The sequence below is a fragment of the Cupressus sempervirens genome, chromosome 10 (assembly GCF_028749045.1).
Source record: "Cupressus sempervirens isolate cs-2001-9-10 chromosome 10, ASM2874904v1, whole genome shotgun sequence".
Taxonomy (NCBI): domain Eukaryota; kingdom Viridiplantae; phylum Streptophyta; class Pinopsida; order Cupressales; family Cupressaceae; genus Cupressus; species Cupressus sempervirens.
This window is the reverse complement of record NC_143127.1, coordinates 376,943,188-376,965,957: the sequence shown is the minus strand read 5'-3', so window position 1 is coordinate 376,965,957 and position 22,770 is coordinate 376,943,188.

The window sequence follows — 22,770 nt, the reverse complement described above, 5'->3', positions numbered from 1 at the left end:
TCCATCCCTATCGAAGAGCATTAATGGCTCTTACATGCCATTAATGAATCTTACATCCCTCTTAATGCCTCTTACATCCCTCCTATACACTCATCTTTTCTCATTACTTCTCATTACTCTCTTTGACCAGACATTATCTCATCCCCTCACACTCATCTTCCTTGTGACAAGTGTCACTCCCCTATTGGTCCCAAACAAGCACAATCCATGTGCTCCCCTTTGAATGCATCTTAACCCTCCCTCACCATTCTTCCATCCTTGCATCTTGACCATCCATCTTTCTACCCCTAAGCCTATAAATGAAACCCTCTCCCTTCACAAATATCATTCACTTTTATGAAACCTTATAATGCTCCACTAACTACTCCATCATATCCATTTTACATCATCATAATGTTGAAATTCATCCATACCTCCATTGTTGAAACCCTCATCCATGTACAGACTTGGTAAAAATCCCCCACCCTTTGGAAGCTTGAGCACACTGTGAGCCTACATTCACTATTCATTAGGGACATAGCTTTGTCATCATAGGTTATACCCAAGGAGCTTACCATTCTTGGTTTTCGTTCCTTTTGGTGATAACCTCATCCTATCATAAGTTTTTACTTATTTGGTTATTATAAATACTTTTGTTAGTATTAGTATTCCTTTTACACTAACTAAATGAGGTGATACACTAGGGAGTGTCATCACATGGTCAAACTACTTGAGTTGCCCTTAATTGATATCTCAATAGACTCCAGACCCTCAAGCATTGAGTTACCCTAGACTAGTTACTCTATACCTTAGACACTCAACATGACACATGTGGAACTAGAATACCCTCTCAAGAAGATGAGATAAACTAGTTCATACCTCTCACTAGGTATCATCTCATTCCCATCCTAATTTTGTACAAGCACTCAAGGCATGGGAAAGGAAAATATCTCTAACTTATATTTTTAGTGTATATTCCCAATATATTAATTACTATATTATCACTTATTACATAACTTACAATAGGTTACCCTAGCACTGACATCTTTAGGTCCTAGACCCCTACTGCAAGCCACTCCCAAAGGCATATACCTAAAAAACCTCTCCTAAGAAAATAAAACATAGTTGTGTCCCATACCACAACACTCATAATGATCAAACTTGGTTCCTTAATAAGAAACCCGAAAATAAGTTGGTTCTCCCAACATAAGTAAACAATAATTGCTCATCAAAATAAATCTCATGAACATAAGTCTCATTTCAAGCATAAAATGCATCATGACATCCAATCATATAAACATAAAAAAAGAAAACACCAAAGCCTCTGATATACATCCTATTATGCCATCTAACCAACTCAAATCATTTACAAAACAAGACTACAAGACAATAAAAAAACACGAGGAATACAAAGTCTAGTAAAATGTTTTCAACAAATCAATCTCAAGGTTTAGCTAAGCCATCAAACATGGTTCTTCATAGAATGATAAAATAATAATATTTTGCATAAGAAACTTCTAATTCATAAATCCATACATGCAAATATAAATAAGTTGATTTAAAATAATTACTTCCAACTAACAAATATCATGAAAAATAAAATATCTAATAATAATTATTAACCATAATTATTAATTATGATTAATATATATTAGTTTTAAAACCCATACCTTAAATTTTTAATTTTGCTAACTATAAATAAATTATAATTTAAAAGAACCATAAATTAAAATTATTTATTCTTCAAACAATTAAAAATAGATTAAATAATAATATTTTGCATAAGAAACTTCTAGTTCATAAATCCATACATGCACATATAAATAACTTGATTTAAAAAAATAGCTTCCAACTAACAAATATCACAAAAAATAAATTATCTAATTATTATTATTAATGATAATTATTAATTTTAATAAAAATAAATCAATTTTAAAACTCATGTCTTAAATTTCTAATTTTGCTAACTATAAATAAATTATAATTTAAAAGAATCATAAATTAAAAAAAAAATTTTGTCACTAAAAATAAAATATCTAATAATTATTATTAACCATAATTATTAATTTTAATAAATATAAATCAGTTTTAAAACCCATGTCTTAAATTTCTAATTTTTCTAACTATAAATAAATTATAATTTAAAAGAATCATAAATTAAAATAATTAGTTTTTCAAACAATTTAAAATAAATTAAATATAATTTATAAACTTAATATTATAACTAAATCTATTTAGAAATATTAATATTTTTAAAATACCATTTATATATAAAGAAAAACTCATTTATAACCAAATAAATACATAACTAATGCTCATGTGCCGTAACTATCTTTCTAAACCTTACACTCTCTTTAAAAAAAAAGAAAGACTATTAATAAGTGAGAAAGGGTTAAGGGATACTTTTAAACCATGCCTAAGTACACGACTGCTTGAAGCATGTTGATCACTAAAGGTGTGATGTGTTGGCACAAGTCCCACTCTCGCCGAACAATAAATTTTATTTGTGTTGATATTTTATTATAATTTTTAAAAAAAAATTATTATTATTTTATAATTTTTTAAAAAAATGTATAAACCAGGGGATTCCTCAAATAATTTTTTGGTCCTAGCTGATCAAGAGGGTATTGCGTGCTCCACTTCTAACATATTGTCTCAATGAATTGCCTATCTTGGAATGTGAGGGGTTTAGAGGCCCTTGATAGAAAGTTTGTTATCAAGAAATTGTTAAACTCTCTACATTCTATAGACTTCTTTATGATGCAGGAAGTTAAATCTGTGGGATTCACTTTGGATTCCAATCTCAATTTTATTTGGAAAGATGCTATTAAGTTTTGCACTAACCATGAGAGAGGTAGAGGGAGAATTGCCCTACTTATTAGTAATAAATGGGAAAAACATATTACTAATAATGGATGTTCTCCTTGTTAGAGAGCGGTGTGGGTTACTTTGCAATATGATGACAAAACCTTCAAGGTCTGTGCTATTTATGCTTCAAATGACCCTAAAGAAAGAATTGAGCTCTAGAAATGGCTTATAGACCTCCCAGATATGCCTTGGCTTTTCGGTGGAGATTTCAACATGATTGAATCTTAGGATGACAAGTCAGGGGACATTCCCTTTCATTGGAAGGATAATGAAAAATTCTATTGGAATAGTATTTTAAATTCTAACTATCTTTTTGATCCTATTGCTGGTAACTTGAAAACCAACCCTGGATTATGGCACACTTGGTGCAACTTTCAACAGGGAAATGCTAGGATTTATTCCAGGCTTGACAGGTTTTATGCCAATAAGTATTTTTTCTCTTTTCCTCCGGACATCTCTGGAAATATTGTTCGGGTTATTGCCACCACTTTCTCTGATCATCACCCTATTTTGTCTAAGGTTAATTTTAATAGTAGTCCACTTCAACACAAGTCTAGAAGTAGTAAATTCATCTTAAACACTAGTCTCCTCATGGATGAGGATGTTCTTGTTACTATGCAGATTATTAGAGGTATCAATAAAATTAACCTTCAGCACCTTTCCCATCTTGATAGATGGAAAACTAACCTTTCTTCATGCAGGATTTTTCTTCAAACCATTGGTTAGAAAAAGGCTAAGGATTATAGGTTTGTTGAAAAACAATTATCTTCTGAATTGCAAATAGCTGAGAACAACATCCAAAGGGATTCCTCCAATTTGGATATTCTCTCCTATGTTATGGCTGCCAAAGATGCTCTTAGGAAGCATCAACAAGTTAGGATTCGTGGAGCCAGGATCAGATCTAGAGCCCACTGGCACTAACATGGGGATAGGGGTTCAAATTTTTTCTTTAATCTTCTTAAACATAAACATATTAAAGAGTCCATTGATAGACTCTCGATTGATAATCAAGACATTTTAGACCCTAAGATTATTATTCAGGCTTTTGTTGATTATTATAAGACTCTTTTTACTTCAAAGGACTCCTCTGAGGCTGAGTCTTCAAGAAATAAATGCAAAGTGCTTATTCCTAAAAAGTTGGACTCGGATGATATTGTTGTGCTTGCTAAAGATATCTTTATTGAGGAGATTGAGGGAGCTATCAAGGCTCTCAATGATGATAAGGCCCTGGGCCCTGATGGTTTTCCTGTTGAGTTCTATAAATCCAATATCAGTTGGATCTGTAAGGATCTCCATGACTTATACTCTGAAGCTTTGTCTATTGGCTCCTTGGGATAGGATGTTAATAGAGGGATCATTAAGCTCCTCCCCAAGGATGGAGATAAGACCCTAATTAGGAATTGGAAGCCGATTACCCTTCTTAATGTGTCATATAATATTTTAGCTAAAATTATGGCTCTTAGGTTAGTCAATATTCTTCCTAAATTTGTTAACTCTACCCAAACTGGTTTCATCAAGGGTAGATATATTGTCGAGAATCTCATAACTAGTTGGGAAGCCATGGAGTGGTCTAAATGCTCACACCAAAACTCGGCCATGCTTCTTTGGATTTTGAAAAGGCTTATGATTGGGTTGAATGGAGGTTTATTCTTATGATGTTAGAGGCCTTTGGTTTCCCTCCCTCCTTTTGTAATACTGTGTAGGTGCTTCTTAGTGATGCTTGTGCTCAAGTTGAAGTTAATGGTGTTCTTTCTACTCCTTTTTCTCTAGGGAGATCCATTAGACAAGTGTGCCCTCTGGCACCATCTCTTTTTTTGATTGCTTCGGAGACTCTCTTCTATATTCTCAGAGATAATTCTTTATCTCCTGATGTCATAGGTATCTATTTTCCTAATGATGAAGAGCTCATCAATTACCAGTTTGCAGATGATACCATGTTGTTCTTTGAGCTTTCAGAAAGCAATTTTAAGGCTTTGCAATATAAACTTAGTTTCTTTTGTTCTATATCTGGGGCTAAAATATCTCAAGCCAAATCAGTTTGTTTGGGGTGGGATGTGTAGCCCCCAAATTGGTTTCCTCAATACAATTTTCTTTGGGGAGGCCCTAATAAGATCACTAGATATCTTGGTATCCCTTTATCAGTGGATCTTGCCCTCAAGGACATGTGGTCATGGGTTAAAGAGAAGATTGATAATAAACTTAAAAAATGGCATAATAGGGCATTATCTCTGGTAGGCAGAATTCAAGTTTGCCAGAAGATGTTGTCCTCCTACACCATTTACTATTCCTCTGCATGGTTTTTTAACAATTATCAGATTGCTGAAATTCAAAAGTCCATCAAACAATTTCTTTGGTCTAATGGAAAGGGTAATAATAAAATTCATTCTATTAGGTGGGCTTGGTGCTACACTGACAAGGCCCTTGGGGGACTTGGGCTAAAGGACTTAAGAATTCAAGGTATTGCCCTACCTGCCAAATGGATTTTTCAATCCATGGAGGGTGACTGTCCCTAGAAAGTGTTAGTTAGAAATAAAATTGAAAGGGGTGTGCCTATGAAAGCCAAATCTTGGACTAATCTCCCCTTTTTGACCTCATTATTGGTAACTTTCCTGTCATGGTCCAAGGTTCCGTAGTTTTTAGATCTATTTGGAAGGCTTGGGACCATGTTAGGAAATTCATCACTAACAAGGATTTTCATTGTAATGATAAACTCCATGGTGAAAGATCAATTTGGTGGAATCTTCACCTAAATGGTAAACCTTTGGCCCTTACCCAAGGGTGTTCTGCCAGATTGTGGGCTAAGAAAGGTATTAAACAGTTCATAGATCTCTTTGAGTAGAACCAAATCACTCCTTGGGATGAGCTTAAAGATAAATATGATATCCCTGATTCCCACAAAAGAACTTATAACATGATTGTGCAAGCTGTTAATGGTATTCCCACTATATGCCATGTTGATTCTCAAAGGCACCTAAAGTGTAAATGGCCTGGTGGAGTGGTCACAAATATGCTTAAGGCCAAGAATATATACAAAATCCTAGATTGTAATACTAATATTATTGATCATGTCAATGTTGTTTGGTACTCTTCTTATGATGCTGATGTTTGGAAAAAATACTTTGATATCTTGTGGAAGAATTCTGTTGAGCCTAAAATTAGATGCTTCAGATGGTTAGTCATGTTGGACAAGCTACCTATTAAGAGAGATTTATCTAATTCTAATTTTTGTAATTTATGCAGAGTTCCTGAAATTGGTAGACATATTCTTTTAGATTGTACTTTTGCTAAAGAAATATGGAGAATGTTTGGCATTGTTTATCCTATTGATGTTAATATTCTTGATATTATCACTGCTCATATTAATGGTCTTCCTAAAGATACCAATTTATTTTGGAATATATTGTCATCTAACATTCTTTGGCAGATCTGGAAATGTAGGAATGAGGAAAGATACCAAGGTAAGCCAAGGGACCTTACTGAATTTTTTTGAAAGCTCACTTATTTTAAAATTTCCTTGCAGGTGCAAGCTACTATGCTAATCGAGCGAGACAAGATGAGACAGTTCCTTCATGATGGGCATGCTACTTTTAAGCATGGATACCAATGGCGTAGAACCTTGGATGATCTGCAAGCTTTCGAGCAAGCTTGCATTAGGCTAAATAGAGAAATCCGTAAGAAAGTGAATGCTAGAAAGGATGATTTATTCAGGCTGATGCAGATTCAAGAATGTAAAAGTGTTGTTTGGATGGAGGGTCCCTTAGGTTGGACTGCCTGGGTGGTCAATTACTATGATGTTCTTAGTTAGCTAGTCTTTCTCCTCTTTTTGTTATGTTGTATAGTTGAATCTATTCTTCCTTAGTGAGGCTTGGCCTCCTTGTTGATTTTTGTGGTGGTACTTTGGTTGCTCTTTTGTTTCTGAAACTCTTATATCTAATAGAAAAAAAAACATGTATATTATTATTTTTAAAATCAGTATAGGTACGGATTTGAGCATAATTTCTAGCAAGTCAAATTTATTTATTTTTAAATTGAAAAAAAGTACAAGGATATTTAAATCAAATTGTAAATTCAAGCTAAGTAAAATTCCAAATCAAACCCTAGCCTCAAAACTTGTTTTCTCCCTAAAATTTTTTTTTGGAAAAATAGTTAAAATTTATAATTCCATTCATATAGTTTTGGGAAAATAATCTAGAATAACAAATAGGATTCAAGCACCTAGAAAACATGAAACAAATAGATCCTTTCAACTAAAATATTCAACCTTAGTTATTTTGAAATCCTATCTCATGTTGATGCTAACAATCTACAACCTATTGAAAAACCTTGCTGAAATGAAACCCTTCAAGCTACCAGAAATTTCTTCTTTTCCCAAATCTAAAATTTGCTCTCGAAAACCTGTGTGTATAATAATGACTTGAAAGGACTCTAGTATAGAACTCTAATTACATTTTAGGGGTTTTTTTTCCACCAGCTCTAAAACTATAAGTACTTTATTTAATTATTTCTTTCATGCACAAGTAGTCCACTTTTAATTGAAAAATTATTTTATGATTATTTAATTAATAAAGATAACTTAAGTGCATTATTTAAATGCCACGAATTTTAGTTCTCTATTAATTAATTAATAATGCTACACCATAATTAGAGTTTAATATTTAATATTTTATTTTAAAATCCTTTTAATCATAGTTTTCTAAAATAAGACATTTAAATTAAAACTTTTAATTTAACTAAAAATTCATTTAATCCAAATAATTTTAAAAATACAAGATCATCCTATTTTAAGATTTTTTCACTTTTAAATTAAATAACATCTAAAAATTCAATATTAATGATCGATCCAAGAATCATAAATAACTAATCTATTAGGCAAATCACCAAGTCAAACTTCAAGAAATGCATAAGGAGGAACAACCAAAGAAAGAATCAAACCACATACACACAAAAGACTCATGGTTTTTAAAAAGGGTAGACAATTTGTTCCAAGTCCTCCTTGTAGGAAGAGTATTAATGCTATTTTTGGGATTGGATCTGATCATTACCTTCTCATTCTCACCATTTGAGTATTGTAATAGGGCATGCTCATCTTGACAATTTAGGGAAGTTGATGCTTGGTACCTACATCATACATAAAAGATGAGCATGTTCATGTTCTAAACTAAACATGCAATGGCAAGGAGTAGTACATCATGTAGATCCTGACTAGCAGGTGACTACGACTCCCTCCCTTAACCACATCAAACATGTCAGATAGAAAGATAAAATAGACACGTGCACCATACACATGCAAGTATGGGGCAAGTATAATAAAAATCACAATTCAAACATCAAATGCTCATGTTTAGTAATGCATCATTATGAATATGAAATAGTCATCACTAAAAACACCATTAATGCACTAGCAACCGCAATAATGGAAAAACACGTGAAATATAGTGAACCAAGTAATCATCAAAGATATATCACTAATCCAATTCATGAGATAATATCATCAAACTATAAATCCAGTATCTCTAAAATTAATTAATGCATAAAATTAACCTAAAAGAGTTTGGCAATCATAATAGAAAAGTGAATTATGAATGGGCATTATAGTAGTCAAATTCTTGTTGGTTGACTCAGCCATGTTATTCCCTTAGGGATAATAATTGGATGGGAATTTGATTATGACTTGATTTTCTAATGTCCATTGAGTAAGAAAAATTTGATGCAAAAGATGACTCATTATCACACACTAGGAAGAATGGCATTTCAAACCTAGTCAATATGTGTTCTTCTAAGAAGTTAGTGACCACTTTTTCTATGCAATTTTTAAAACCTTCAACTTTAGTCCATCATTTGTAATAATTTGTAGCCATGACGAAAAACATATGTTCTATTGATGATAGTGGATTTACATGCTTAATAAAGTCGAGACCCAACTTTGCAAAGGGGTGTACCTCAAATACTAGTTGCAATGAAATAGTTGGGTTTCCTTCTCTATTGGCAGTTGTTTGGAAAGTTTGATAGGAATGTACATGTTCAAACATGTCTTTGAAAATAGCAAGCCAAAAGTATCCTAATCTGACAATCCAATGGGTCATAGCCTCCACTAATCCATTTCCAATGGCATACTTATCATGATAGTGTTCTAGCACCTTTCTTGCTTCTTGACATCCTAAAGATTTCAAATAAATTCATAGTTTTTCTTTTAGAGTTTTCTATCTTGAATCATGTAGGATTCACATTTCATTTTCAGTCATCTATGTTGGGAGCTATTCATCCAATGAGGGTATTGATTTTGCAAGAGATAAAATACAATATCTTGGTATAAAACATATGTGGTTTTTCCTTCATTAGTGCCTACTAGAGACACTATGATTTGTTCTTCACTATTAGCTATCATCTTGGTCAATCCTTGTTTTCTCACTAGTTCCATTGGTTGAATCTCTAAGTTAAACTCTTGTAGTATGGTCATTCATTTTCCTCATCTTTCACCTAACTCATTTTGCAATAGTAATGATTTGACTACATCATCCAACACAATAGCATATACCTTACTCCTGAGTATGTAGTGGAAACATTTCTTGACTACCTTTATCAGGGCATTTATGATTGTTTGTCAAGATTAGCATAGTTCAATTCAACATTCTTCAGCTCACAACTCATGAATGTGATGGGTCTCTCATCTTCTTTATCTTTCTTTTGTGTGACAATTCCTACACATGAGTGCTCTGAAGAAAAATAATAGATTTTGAAAGGTAACTCATAACCAAGACTTACAAGCATTGTGGTAGTAGAAATGAGTAGTTTGATATCTTCAAAAGATTTATCGACTTCAAGAACCCAATCAATTTTTTCTCCTTTCTTTATGAAGTCACCAAGAGGGTGAACTATCTCAAAAAACCCACTAACGAACTTGCGTAATAAGGTGATTTTCCCAAAGAAATTTTTAAGCTCTTTCCAACTATGGAGAGGTGATAACTTCATAATTACTTATATCCTTTTAGGATCAATTGAAATACCAAATTCAAAAATGATGTGGCCTAATAGCTTTCCTTTGGTAACTTTGAATGAACATTTCTTAGGCTTAAGAGATATATTGTATTTTTGACATCAGGTGAAAACTTATTTTAGATCAGCAATGTGAGTAGTCCTTTCTTTTGAAAAGAATATTAAGTCATCCATATAGGTAACTATGTATTTGTTTATAAATCCCTTAAATGCCTCATCCATTTCTCTTTGAAATGTAGCTCCTTCATTGATTAATCCAAAGGGCCTTCTTCTGTATGCAAATATTCCCCATTTTGTTGTGAATGCAGTCTTTGATTTGTTTTCCTCATCTACCATTACTTAGTTATATCCTAAATATCCATCTAGAAAGGACATCATCTTAGATCTATTTACAATTTTTAATACTTCATCTAGTGAACAAAAGGGGTAGTTATCTTTCAAGGATTCCTAATTCAAATTTCAGAACTCTACACAAAGGCGAAGCTCTCCATTCTTTTTCCTTATAGGTACCAAGTTGGAAACCCATGTAGAATGTTAGATTAGAAAGATAATCTTGGCATCAATTATTTTATGGACCTCCTTCATTATCAATGGTCCAATAATGGGGTTATCATTCTTTGCCTTTGACAAAAAGGCTTAACATCAGGATTTAACAAAATATCATGAGTGATCATGTCAGGATCATATATCTTGAGTTCTTCATAGCTCAATGCAATGAAATATTTATATTCTATGAGTAACTAGAGCATAATTTCTTGTTCTTGGGAATTACACGCCTTCTTGATTCTCACCAACTTAGGGTTTTCTTGCATGCCTAAATTATAAGAGTCACATTCTTCAATTCCCTTTTCTTCAATAGTTCTCTTGCACATGATGACTCATCTTGGTCAAAGATACATTCCAACTCTACCATCCACTTAGTATATTATTTTTCAAATTTATGATCCCATCTTTATCCTTGAGTTCGTCTTCTTCGAGTTTGTCATTGGGTGTGTCATCAATTTCTTGTCCTTTGAAAAAAAAATTTCACATAATGAATTCCAAAATATGTTGATCATCTTGGAAGACATAGAAGTTAGTAATGTTCTTCAAAATAGACAAGGAAACCACTAGTTCTACTAAAAACCTTTTGAGTTTCATTCTTTCAATCGGTTGTAATGCACTTGTTAAGATTGCAAGGGTGTCAGTTACTACATTTCTTTTTCTTGGAATAGGTCTTATGTTGAGGGCTTTCAAATCTTCCATCAAGTCCCAAACTCTCTTTTAGTAAGCAAGTAGTCTTCTGTCATTGCAAGAAAAGATCAATTTGACTAGTTGATCACTAAATGAGAGTCCCCTTTAATTATGAGAGCTTTTACATCCTTTTCTAATACAAAGAGAAGTTTTCATATCAAGAATTCATATTCTACAACATTGTTAGTACTTATGAATTTTAAATGATATGCAACATAAAAAGACCCACCTTTTGGATTACTTAGTTAACTACCTACTTTGGCTTCTAATTTACTTTTGGAACCATCAAACCTGAGCATCCATATTGGTTATTCTTTTAGTTTTCTTCACTTTTGTTTATTTTTTCGAAGCTTTTCTTTTAATTGGACTTTGAAGGACTATTTCTTCAAGACCAATTGCATCCTTTCACATGTTAGGATTGATGAGTGACTACTATTTCTTTTGATATAGGGATTATTCATTTCTTTTGTTCATCTTTGATTTCCCCAATAAACTCTTTGATTTTATCAATTTGTGGTTTAGGTTAGACAACCACCAAGGTCAATGCTTGACATTTCACAATGTATCTCATTTTAAGAACTTTAATCATCCCCAGTGGAGGAGAAGATAAATCTCCCCCATCTAAAGAGGTGTCACTCTTTGATGCATTTATATCTTCTGTCATCTCCTCTTCATTATTCATGACTTTAGATGTGCACATAGGACTTGAATTACCTTTGGATATTTTACTTGTGGCTTGACTAGTTGTCGAGTCTATTATCTAAGTTAGTACCTAAGAAACTACTTCTTGATAGTTTGAACATTCAAACTCTAAATGGCTCACCTTATGCAACCTACAAAAGCTTGGAAGGAGAAATGTATTCAGATCTTCTTCCCCTAAAGACTATAAATTCACAACCTTTCTATTTATGAATTACATCACAATTTATTCTTGTTGGGTAGGGTTAAGTGATTTTGTATTCATATTATTGGGTTTTTCAACTAAAGTTATGTCAAGATCCATTACCTTGTAAGAGCCTAAGTCTAACAAAAGAGATGCTACTTCATTCAAAGCATTGTACTCTATGATCATTGTGTTTAATTTTGGCTCAACATCTATTTTAATCTGGTTGTTCAATCCCTTCAAAGGTAGCCATATTTGGGTGAACTTAGTTGAGAACCATCCTCTTAGGCATCATGTCCATTCTTGACTCAGTAATAGTTCATATGTTTTTGTAATGTCTACCACATGTATGCCTATGATATCTTGGATCTAGGGGTCTGAAGTCAACTATATACAAACATCTTTCAACACTCATATGACCTTCACTTATATTTTATCAAGTTGAATAACTATTTGATTCATGGGTTGTGGGGTGATTCCCAAATTCAAAGATATTGAAAGTGGCATGATATTGCAAGAATCTCTCAAATCTATGAGAAAATTGTGAAAATTTCTTCCAAATGTTCTAAGACAAAAAAAGAGAGGGGTAGATTCAGTTTTTTCCTTATGCATGGTAGGCATAGCCTTAGAGATTTTAACCTATGGCAATACTATCTTCTGAGGGCCTACGCTAGGCATTGTCTTTGTATGATCAAGATTTTTAAATAGTGCTTCTCTTTGAGTAGGATAACTTTGCATCATATCATACATTGAGATATTGGCCTTGGTCCTTTTATCTCTATAATCAAACTATATTTTTTAATTGGCTAGGCAAGATTCCTTAGTATTGTAGGTATATTTCCTTGGTTCCAAATTGGTTGTCCAGAAAATGGTGCTCTCACAAGTGGCAGAATTATTTGCTCAACCAAAAAATCAGGGGGGAATTCCATTAGCCATGAGTTCCCTTTGGTTCTATAATTTGTAAGTATTTTAGTTGTCATTCCAAAAAGAGAATATCTCAACCTGTTTAGGGTATGATTCTTGATTGAAGAGAAATACAAATTCATCTTTGACTTGGTCTCCTATTTTAGTGTTCTGTAGAGAATCATAGGATACTAACAAGGCATTGAACTGAATAGGGGACTCATTATTAGTGCACTGTGAATTCTAGTTCACTTCTTAATTTCCATGAAAATATGAGCCACCATAATTGGGTATGTTTTAACTTGTGTCTAGTTGATCGATGTCCATGAACTAAACATTATTATTATTGTTTGTAGGGATACTTCCATTATTTTTATGGGTATTCCATTGTTGATTTTATTTCTGGAAATTGTTATTATGATCTAGTGGGTTGAAATTATTCCCTACATTATTATTTCCTCTAAAATTCTTTTTTTAATTTTGACCATAGTTATTGTTGTAAGGGGCCACATTTTTTCTTTGGAAAGTGTTACTCTATCCTTGTGACAACCTCACATGATTCAGCTCATTGATTATCTAAGACATAGTCTTTTTCATTTGATGTCGTTCAACTATGGCATTTTCTATCTTAGTAGATGGCACTGCCTTTTTCTCAAATAAGGAATCTTTTGGAGGCTCAAATCCTAGGTAACTTATCACTGGAGTTGGCACTACTAGTGGCTATTATAGTAGGGCTAGAGTTAATAGGATAAATTTACTAGGCATCAGTTAGACTTGGGGATGGTATGGTAGTACTTCCATACTAACATAAGTTGGAACCATCATCCCTCCTCCATTAGCATTAGCCTATTCAATAAAGGTGACTTCTTCAAAGAACTTTTCTAATGTTTCAATATCTATAGTAGCCAATCACCATAGGAAGATAGTATTGAGGTGGTCCATAGAGTTTAGATAAATCTAAATTGCAGCCCCAACTAGTATGGTGTAAGGGGTTTCCAACTTATGGTATGCAATGTGAAAGTAATGATTGAAGCATGTGATGATTTCCTCAAGATCCCTTTTGATAGTTATGAACTGGTGGTGTATCACAATTGGATTGATGAATGTTTTGAATTTGATCTAGGAACAACTTTTCAAAAATTGCCCAATTTTGGATAGGTCCTGGTGGAATATTCACATACTGGTTAAATACAACCTCTCCCAATGTCTATGAGAATAGAAAAAGGACCCTAGTCTCTTGTTGAAACTATTTTTGATTGTATATTTCTTTGAAAACCTTGATGTGATCCTTAGTTGGGTAGAATTTCTTAGGGTTTTTGGGAAGTTCATATAGTGGACCTTGCAAGTTGATCGGTGAATCTAATATCTTTGCAAAGAAATCCATAGATGGAGGATTAGGTGGAACAATATGTGGAGGTAAGTTCATAAGTAGAACTAAGGAAGATGATGAAATTTGAAATGGGAGTGTTAGAATTCCTGGTATCCCCTTATCATCATGAGGTTTTTGAAAGTGACTAAGTTCTAGGAACTCATGTCCACTAGGTGAAGATGTTAAATCTTGCTAAAATTGAGATGATGGATCATGATCTTCTAGTTTGTGTTTATTTTGGAAAAGTGCAACTCTAAAAAGCACAACTTGAAAAAGAACACCTTGAAAAGTGCACCTCTGGAAAGAGCACCTTCAAAAAGTGCACCTTCTAACTATGAGAGACTTAGAGAAATTTTGAACTTCTAAAAATTACATAACTTTCAAACAACAACTTGGGTTTTTTGGTAGAATGGTTTTTCGGTACTCCTTCTAGCACCACTTTTGTTGACCAAAACTTATTTTTCATGATGCTTAATAATAGAAATCCTTTCAAATTCTCTATTGGAAAGCTAATCAATTACCAACTTCAAGGTTCCAAATGGTTGTTTTTCAACCTACTAGGTAAATTAATTTACGATTAAAGTGAATGTTCACAAGGAAGCCTTTGATTTAGTACCCACCAATTTGCACAAATTTACTAAAATGTAACCACAAAATATTTTTTTTTTTGTATTTATTATTTTATGATGAATACAATTTCTAATCAATGAAACTATATGAATTCCTAGTTTAACCAAATGATTCGAAAACAAATATCAGGGTTAGTGCAAGAAGTTGGGTCTCACTTTTGGCCAAAAAGTAGAAGTTTTTTTCTTGTTTTTGAAATTTTTTGTCAATTGATGTCAAAATTTGAGGTATTTAGAGATTGAATATTAAAAAACTCCAGAAATAAAATTTTTAGTGTTCAGAATCTAGTTTTTGAATATGTAATTTATTTGTGCACCCATATGATAGATTATTTTTTTGGTATGGATCTTTAAAAACCACTTTTTCAAAATGTCTATTTTAGGACCATACTATGCTCGTGTATGGACACCATAATTTGACACAAATAAATGAATTTTTGCAAATCCTTTTAAAGGGAGTTACCTAATACACCTAAGATTGATGACAATATTTTTTCTTAATTTTTTATTGAATATTTTATTATTATTAATTATTAATTGGCTATAAAGGTAAATTTTAAAACCTCTCATGTACGGACCACAGAATTTGATCAAAATCTCACTTTTTTCAATTTTTTTTTCAACATCAAAAGAATTGTATGTAGATTGATGAAATATAAATTAATTTAAGAAAAATTATAAAATAAAAAAGTTATTAAAGTTTTAGTGAATGTCACTTTTTAACGTTTAGGAGATAGTTTTGATTAAAAAATAATGGAAAAATAGAAAATAAGCTAATAACACTATAAAATTTACATTTTTGAAATTAGAACAACAAGGCCTATAATGAGTTTTTGTCTCGTCAAAAAATTCAGTAGGAATGACTATAGAAAAATTACGACAATACTAGAAATTGTCGATTAAATGCCTTTGAAAAAAAAAGGAGCACAAAGGCATGGCTTGGTGGGACCAAGCCTATGCCATGCCTTTCCCCAAGAAAAAACCCCATGCAAAAGTCAGGAGCCATACCAAATTCCCGCTCATGTCTCACGAATCGGGCACCTGATTTGTAATTCACAAATCGGGTGCCCGATTGCTTTGAACTGCTATACTGACTTTTTAAAAATCGGGTAGTCAATTTTTAAAGAATCGGGTGCCCGATTTTTAAGAAATTGGGTACTTATTTTTGATGTACCTGTTGGGTCCCAAAAGCTGCCCCACTGACCCAATTTCAATGATTGAAATGATTGAACAACAGTTTCGACCTGCAACATTGAATTTTGTCACGCTTATTCTATTTTCTTGTCCTCTTATACAATTTGCAGGCTACTAATTCAAATTCAAAATTGGTGCAAACATGGGATCAAAACAACGAAGAAAGAAGAAATCAAGAGTTCTGACAGATGGGGAGATTGCAGCAAATAAAAAGAATGAAGCACAACGTCAACGAGAGAGAAAATAGAGAATTAGAGACTTGAACAATGTTTCAAAGGAGAAAGACATTGAAGATACCACGATGGATGAAGAAGTCAAAGAAGAGAACCCAATACAAAAAAATTCAGGTGCACATTCTAATCATGCATTCAATACAGGTGTGTCTCCAAACCCTTGAATTGTCTCTCGTGATAAAATTGGTGATTTTTTAGAAGCAGGTTATGATTTAAATGATTTAGATTTTCTTCATGAGAAGCAATTGTCAAACGATCATGCACAAAACACTCCAATTGAAATGCCTGTCCCAAAAGAGATGCCAAGAAAATTTGAAAATGATATTCAAATTCCAAATAATAGTGAAAATAATAAAGTGTCTGAAAATAAAAATTGCATGAATGTAGACATAGAAACACCAATTACTGAACAATCATGTCAGGATGATAGTAAAGTGTCTGAACATAATTTTCATATTCCTAATGATGTGTTAGATAATCTTGAGGGATTTGTTTCATGGAGAGAAATTAGGACACATGCTAATAGATTGTATAGGCATTTTTTTTATAATAAGAAATTTGGGTTTCAATGTCAGCTAATGTTGCAACTAATTAAAATGTCTAAAATGCAAAAAGTGATGAGAAGGTTGGGAATGCATGCAAAACACAAGAAAAAAAATGAGTCTTTAAAATAAGTTGTATCCACTATTGCTAGTGCCTTTGATGTTATCGGAAAGAGAAGTCAGTCTAAAGATAAGAATGCAGCATGACGAGCAATAACAACAACTTTAGTTAACAAATCAACATTTGACAAAAGATTGATTACCAAAATAAGTGGATATCTTAATGTGAATCGTAAGACTTTAGAAAGAGCTATAAAGAGAAGGGTTAACTTTGAATGTGATCCAACAAATATTTTATGGACTTCTAGTGGTAGACTCCCGAGATGTGATATGAAACTTACTAGTGAAATCAAAAGTTTGATTCAAAAGTTTTGGCATGATACTACAAGAGTATCACCTAATTCAAGAGACGTTCTTAAATTAAGAATTGGGTCAAAAATATGTGATCCACATCCTAAACACCTTTTGGACATGACTCAAACTGAATTGTTTAAAAAATTTGTAGATGGTAAGGTATTAAATAGTACCATTAGTCAAAGATCTTTTGAAAAGTGTAAACCATGGTATGTAAGGATTAACAAGGAAAGAATCACATGTTGTTGTAAAACTCATATTCAATTTCATTACCATTATGATGTATTTCAATCTATACGTGGTACCATGCATAGTAAAGAAATGTTGCAAGAATGTGGTATAAAAATACCACCTCAAACTATAAAAGATTTCATATCAGGTTTGTTTTGTAAGCCACCTAATGATCAATACTTTCTTTTCAATGCATGTCTTTCTAGTACATGTGATATGTGCAGCAATCTTTCTTTGTTAGATGAATGTTTGCATGAAAATGCTTTGACTACTTTTGGACAACAATTAGTTGAGGTAAAAAGATTCAAAACTATTGAATATCCATTGAAGGATGGGAAGTTTGGAAGAAGGTGTGATCTAGTTACAAATAAAGTTAGTTGTCATGCATTTATGGATGAGTTTAAGAGTGTGATCATACCAAAATATGTTAAACACTCTCAATATTCTAGATGGCTTAATGGAAAATTTCACATATTTAAGAATACATTTCCAATTGGTACTATACTTTCAGTTGTTGAATTTGCAGAGAACTACATGCTTGCACCGCAAGAGGGGTACAACCACAATATTACAATTCAGTGCAAGTAACAATTTATGTTCATATAGTTTATAGGCATGCACCTGATAGTACAGAGGAGGATCAGAAAATATTGAGAGAGTACCATTTTTATTTAAGTGATAATAAACTCCATTCATCTAAGTTTGTCCAACATTGTTTCAAGGTCTTTTATGATAATTTAAAAGAGAGAAAAATTCAAATGACACAACATTGGATATGGTTAGATAATTGTATAGGACAATTCAAGAATGCTAGAATGTTCTATTGGTTGAGTAGGACACATAAGCAAACTAACATCCAACATGTGTGGAGTTTTTTTGAGGCTAGACATGGTAAATGAGAACATGATGGTGCTGGTGCATGTGTGAAGAGAGCCCTTAGTAAAGAGTAATTAAAATTTGAGGAAAAAGCTAAATTCAAAAATGCACATGAGATTGTCGAATGGTGTAAAAAATATTTATACATGGGATCAAGTAAAAACTCTACAATCAAATGTTTCTTCTACCTAGTTGAAGAAAATAATATCCCTTCAAGATATTATTGTGATACAATTAGTGGTTTAGCTAAATGGCATTCATTTAGGAGTTCAGATTCTAACACTTGGACTATATGGATAAGGGAGCTTGCTTGTTTTTGTCAATTTTGTCTTGCAGGTGAATGGGAAGAATGTGAGAATATAGAATGGGTTGAAAATTGGCAACAAAGATCATTAGCACCTACTTACACACATTTTGAAGATGATATAGTAAATGAAGGCCAGAATGTTACTTTTGCATCAAAAAACTATGATCGTATTTCAAACCTCATAGAACCTGGTATGCACAATTTAATTAGATTTTTTTGCAATCTCATGCTTCAGTTTATATAATTTGCATATGTACATGAGTGATTAAAGTGTTTCTATACTTTATCTTATCTTCTAGGACATGTTTATGTTGTTATTGCACCTAGTGATAATGATTAATAGATTGAGTATTGGCTAGCTAGATGTGTGGAACCTAAGAAAAAAATGACATGTCATCAAGTAGACGATGATGGTTTTGAGTATCCAATCGGGTCTGTTGTTGTAGCTGGCACCTGGCTACGTAGATACCTAACAAGAAGAAATGGTTTGCCAGCATTTGAAGACTACCAAACCAAAAAGAAGATTTTACACTATTCTCATTTGGTTGTGGCAACAAATATCAAATTAGAAAGATACAAAGGGAGACCCACCAATAAGGTATTATGGACAATTTCAATGGACGAGCACAAGAAAATCATAGATGCATTATAAAAGAGAGAGGATGTAGATGGTAAAGTGGGATGACTACATTTAAATCAAACACATGTAAGTTTTTTCATTATTGTATTATTTATATATATATGTACTTATATAATTTAATTACATGTATGTTTGTGTTGTCAATACCAATTTAGAGAACTTATATACCTCTTATTCAGGTCTCAATTACAATTTATGCAAATTTAAATGTCAAAGTGGATCGAACACCAACATCTTGTGCAATTTCACATAGTAAGTACATACAAATTACACATATATATTTACATAGTTTAAATACCTCGACTATTAATTTATGTGTTTATTAACATGTGTGTTTTTGTTTTAAATTTTTATTTTATAGGACCTCATTTGAAGAGATGTGTTCAACCAATTTTATGTTTCAAATGAGTTCAGTGAACTATAAATATATCATTGACATCATCTTACATATATTGTTAAATATGTTGTACAAACTAATTCAAAAATGAGAGTTTACTTCTATTTGAAAGTTAAAAGTATGCGCACTTGATAAATTATTACAAATTAATTGTCAATTTAAGTAATGACCTCCTATTTTGTTCCATTACTTTTACATTCAAGCATGTTTAAATTAATGTTTGTTTGAAGTTTCAAATTACTATTGATTTTAATATTAAAAACAAGTCACATGCACATGATAATTTAAAGATCATTACTCATTGTATTGATTATATGTTAGATCATTTCTCATTGTATTCATTGTATTGATTATATTTTTCATTACCAAACAACACATTAACATCACTTATGATGTACATTGTTAGGTACGTTATCCATACATGTGTGTCTTAAGGGGACATGGGAGTCCTAATAAGTCATTATGTCTGTTATAGGTTATGATAGGTATTCATATGTTTACTACCACATAATAGGTCTTATTAGGTGATAATGAGTCTTACATTACCAAACAACACATTAAGATCACTTATGATACATTGTTAGGTACGTTATCAATACATTTTTTAATCGAGTAGGTCAATTTTATTTGTATGAATCTCAATGCATAAATTTGATTGTGATATTTATCCAATAATGCTCTATAGATAGTTAAAATTATTGTTCATCTTGCATATATACTTACAAAATGTGTCATATGTTCATGAATAAAATATGTCAGAATAAAGAAAATGGTTTGAATATACTTAAAACATGGTGAAACATAGTAATATATGTACTACATACGCAAGCATGATAAAAAATTGTACATACATTTCTTAAATTTGATTTTAGAGCATAATGAACTATACATTATGTACATAAATCACAATACTGACCTCAAATGATGATGTAGGTACCTCCATCTGGCTAAGTCATGTGCTCTCAGCAACACTCGTGGTGACGTAGTCCTAAAATTATGGATACATAAATGTTTAGTCAAAATTAAATATACATGAATAATTACAAAGTACATAATTTGTACACTACATATTTTATACACTATAAATTAAACATGTATATATAATGTATATATCATACTTGATTGGTAGCCAATGTCATAGATGTGTCTACAGGTATGCTAGCACGATAATCATAAGATGGAGTCAAAAATAGACTATACCGAGGCTTGTATGGATGAGTATGATATCCATGCTCCTATTTGTAAAATCAAAACACATAAAATATATATACATGTGAGTCAAAATTGTTCAGATTATAAGTTATTAATAATGTACATACATAAAAATAATACAAATTATTTGTCTTTAGTCAAAAGTTCATACCACATGTATTTGATGTTGTGCCTTAGTAGTAATTGGAGTAGGACTTGTACTAACATCAGTATGTGTAGATGCAGACAATCCCTACAAAATAAAATAAAAAGAACATATGAGCACATGTTATTAAATTCAAATTTGAATGTACATTTTTACAGTGTAATTCAAAGTGCATACTATATAAGGGACGCCAACATTAGTAGATCTCAGAAAAAGACTCTACTGCCTCCTAGGAGGAACAATGTCATCCATCCTCTGTTATTTGAAAAGTACAAATTAATATAGTTAATACAATTACACATGTATGTAGAAAGTATATAATTATGTACACTTTATATTTATATTGAAATTAAAATTTTACCTACTGCTCTTGACTCTCTCCAGGCTCTCCCTGCTGCATGAGGTCAACAAATGATGACACATCTATCTTGTCACTACCATCACCATGGGCAGCGTATACATCATCATCAAAATTTGCACCCTCAGCATAATGGCCATAGTGTGCTACACCAAGATCACTCTAGGGGCCTATGCATATGCCTCCACAGCTAGTACAAACATGTCCAAGTGGAGGAGCATGTACCGCCTGCATCCACTGCTATACTAAATTGCTCGAAAGGGCACTCAAATGGGTAAAAGCATATGAAATTGCATGATGATGGTGAAGAGCAGGCACAACAAGCATAGGAAGAGGTACAAGGGGCTCAGCTCGCATGCGGTTTCTCATTCTATCACTCAGCTTTGCCCTAGACCTATCCTGAAGCATCCCTCTACCAACCCCCTAAAATGCTTTCATATCAAAATAGTTGGGTTTCAAATCCAACTCAAACTCAGCCCATAAATTCCTAAGGAAGTACATGGGCACCTCATGGTTAGAGTATGGTGGATGGTCAAATATCATCCACCACCACTCCCAAAAATGTGCTGCTATGTGTAGACACCTAAAAATCCTTTAGAAAATAATATTTTTATTTTCTGAAAAAAGTCCCTGATGACATCATCATTAATTAATTAATTAATTAATTTTTATGCCATTAAATCCCTTTATCTTAATTAAAAATATTTAATTAAGGAATCCCTCCCTAAAATGTTTAAATCTTATTTAAACATTATTTTCTTATTTATTAATTATTTAATTAATAAATTGACCAAAAATCTCAAAATAAATAAAAAATTATTTTTTACCCAAACTTGGCCAATTTCCTTAATTAATAAATTGACCAAAAATCTCAAAATAAATAAAAAATTATTTTTTGCCCAAACTTGGCCAATTTCCTTAAGACCACTAACCTCTTCCAAAATCTTCCAATCCTTCTTTAATTTCGATTAAAGGCTAATCTGATCATTTTCTACCCTTAATCCCAACTCAAAATACTTAATTAAGATTAAATATTAACCCTCATATTTATTAATTATGTTTTAATAAATATCTCCTCAACCCAAGCCCTTGAGATAAATAAACTTTATTTATCCTCAAAACCTTATGAAGTTCTAGACTCTTCTAGAAGGACTTTATCCTCTTCCTAAGCCTATCTCTAAACCCCCTTTTTAGCTTAATCCACCCCATCCACCCATACTAACCAAGCTTAGCTACTAACTCACCCACCCTCATTAAATGCCATCCACTTGCATATCTCTAACATCCCTAATCTAATCCTAAACCCAAGCCTAATCCCCCCCTAACCTTGTCACATTCCCTAAGCAAGCTTAAGACTTTCCTAAAAC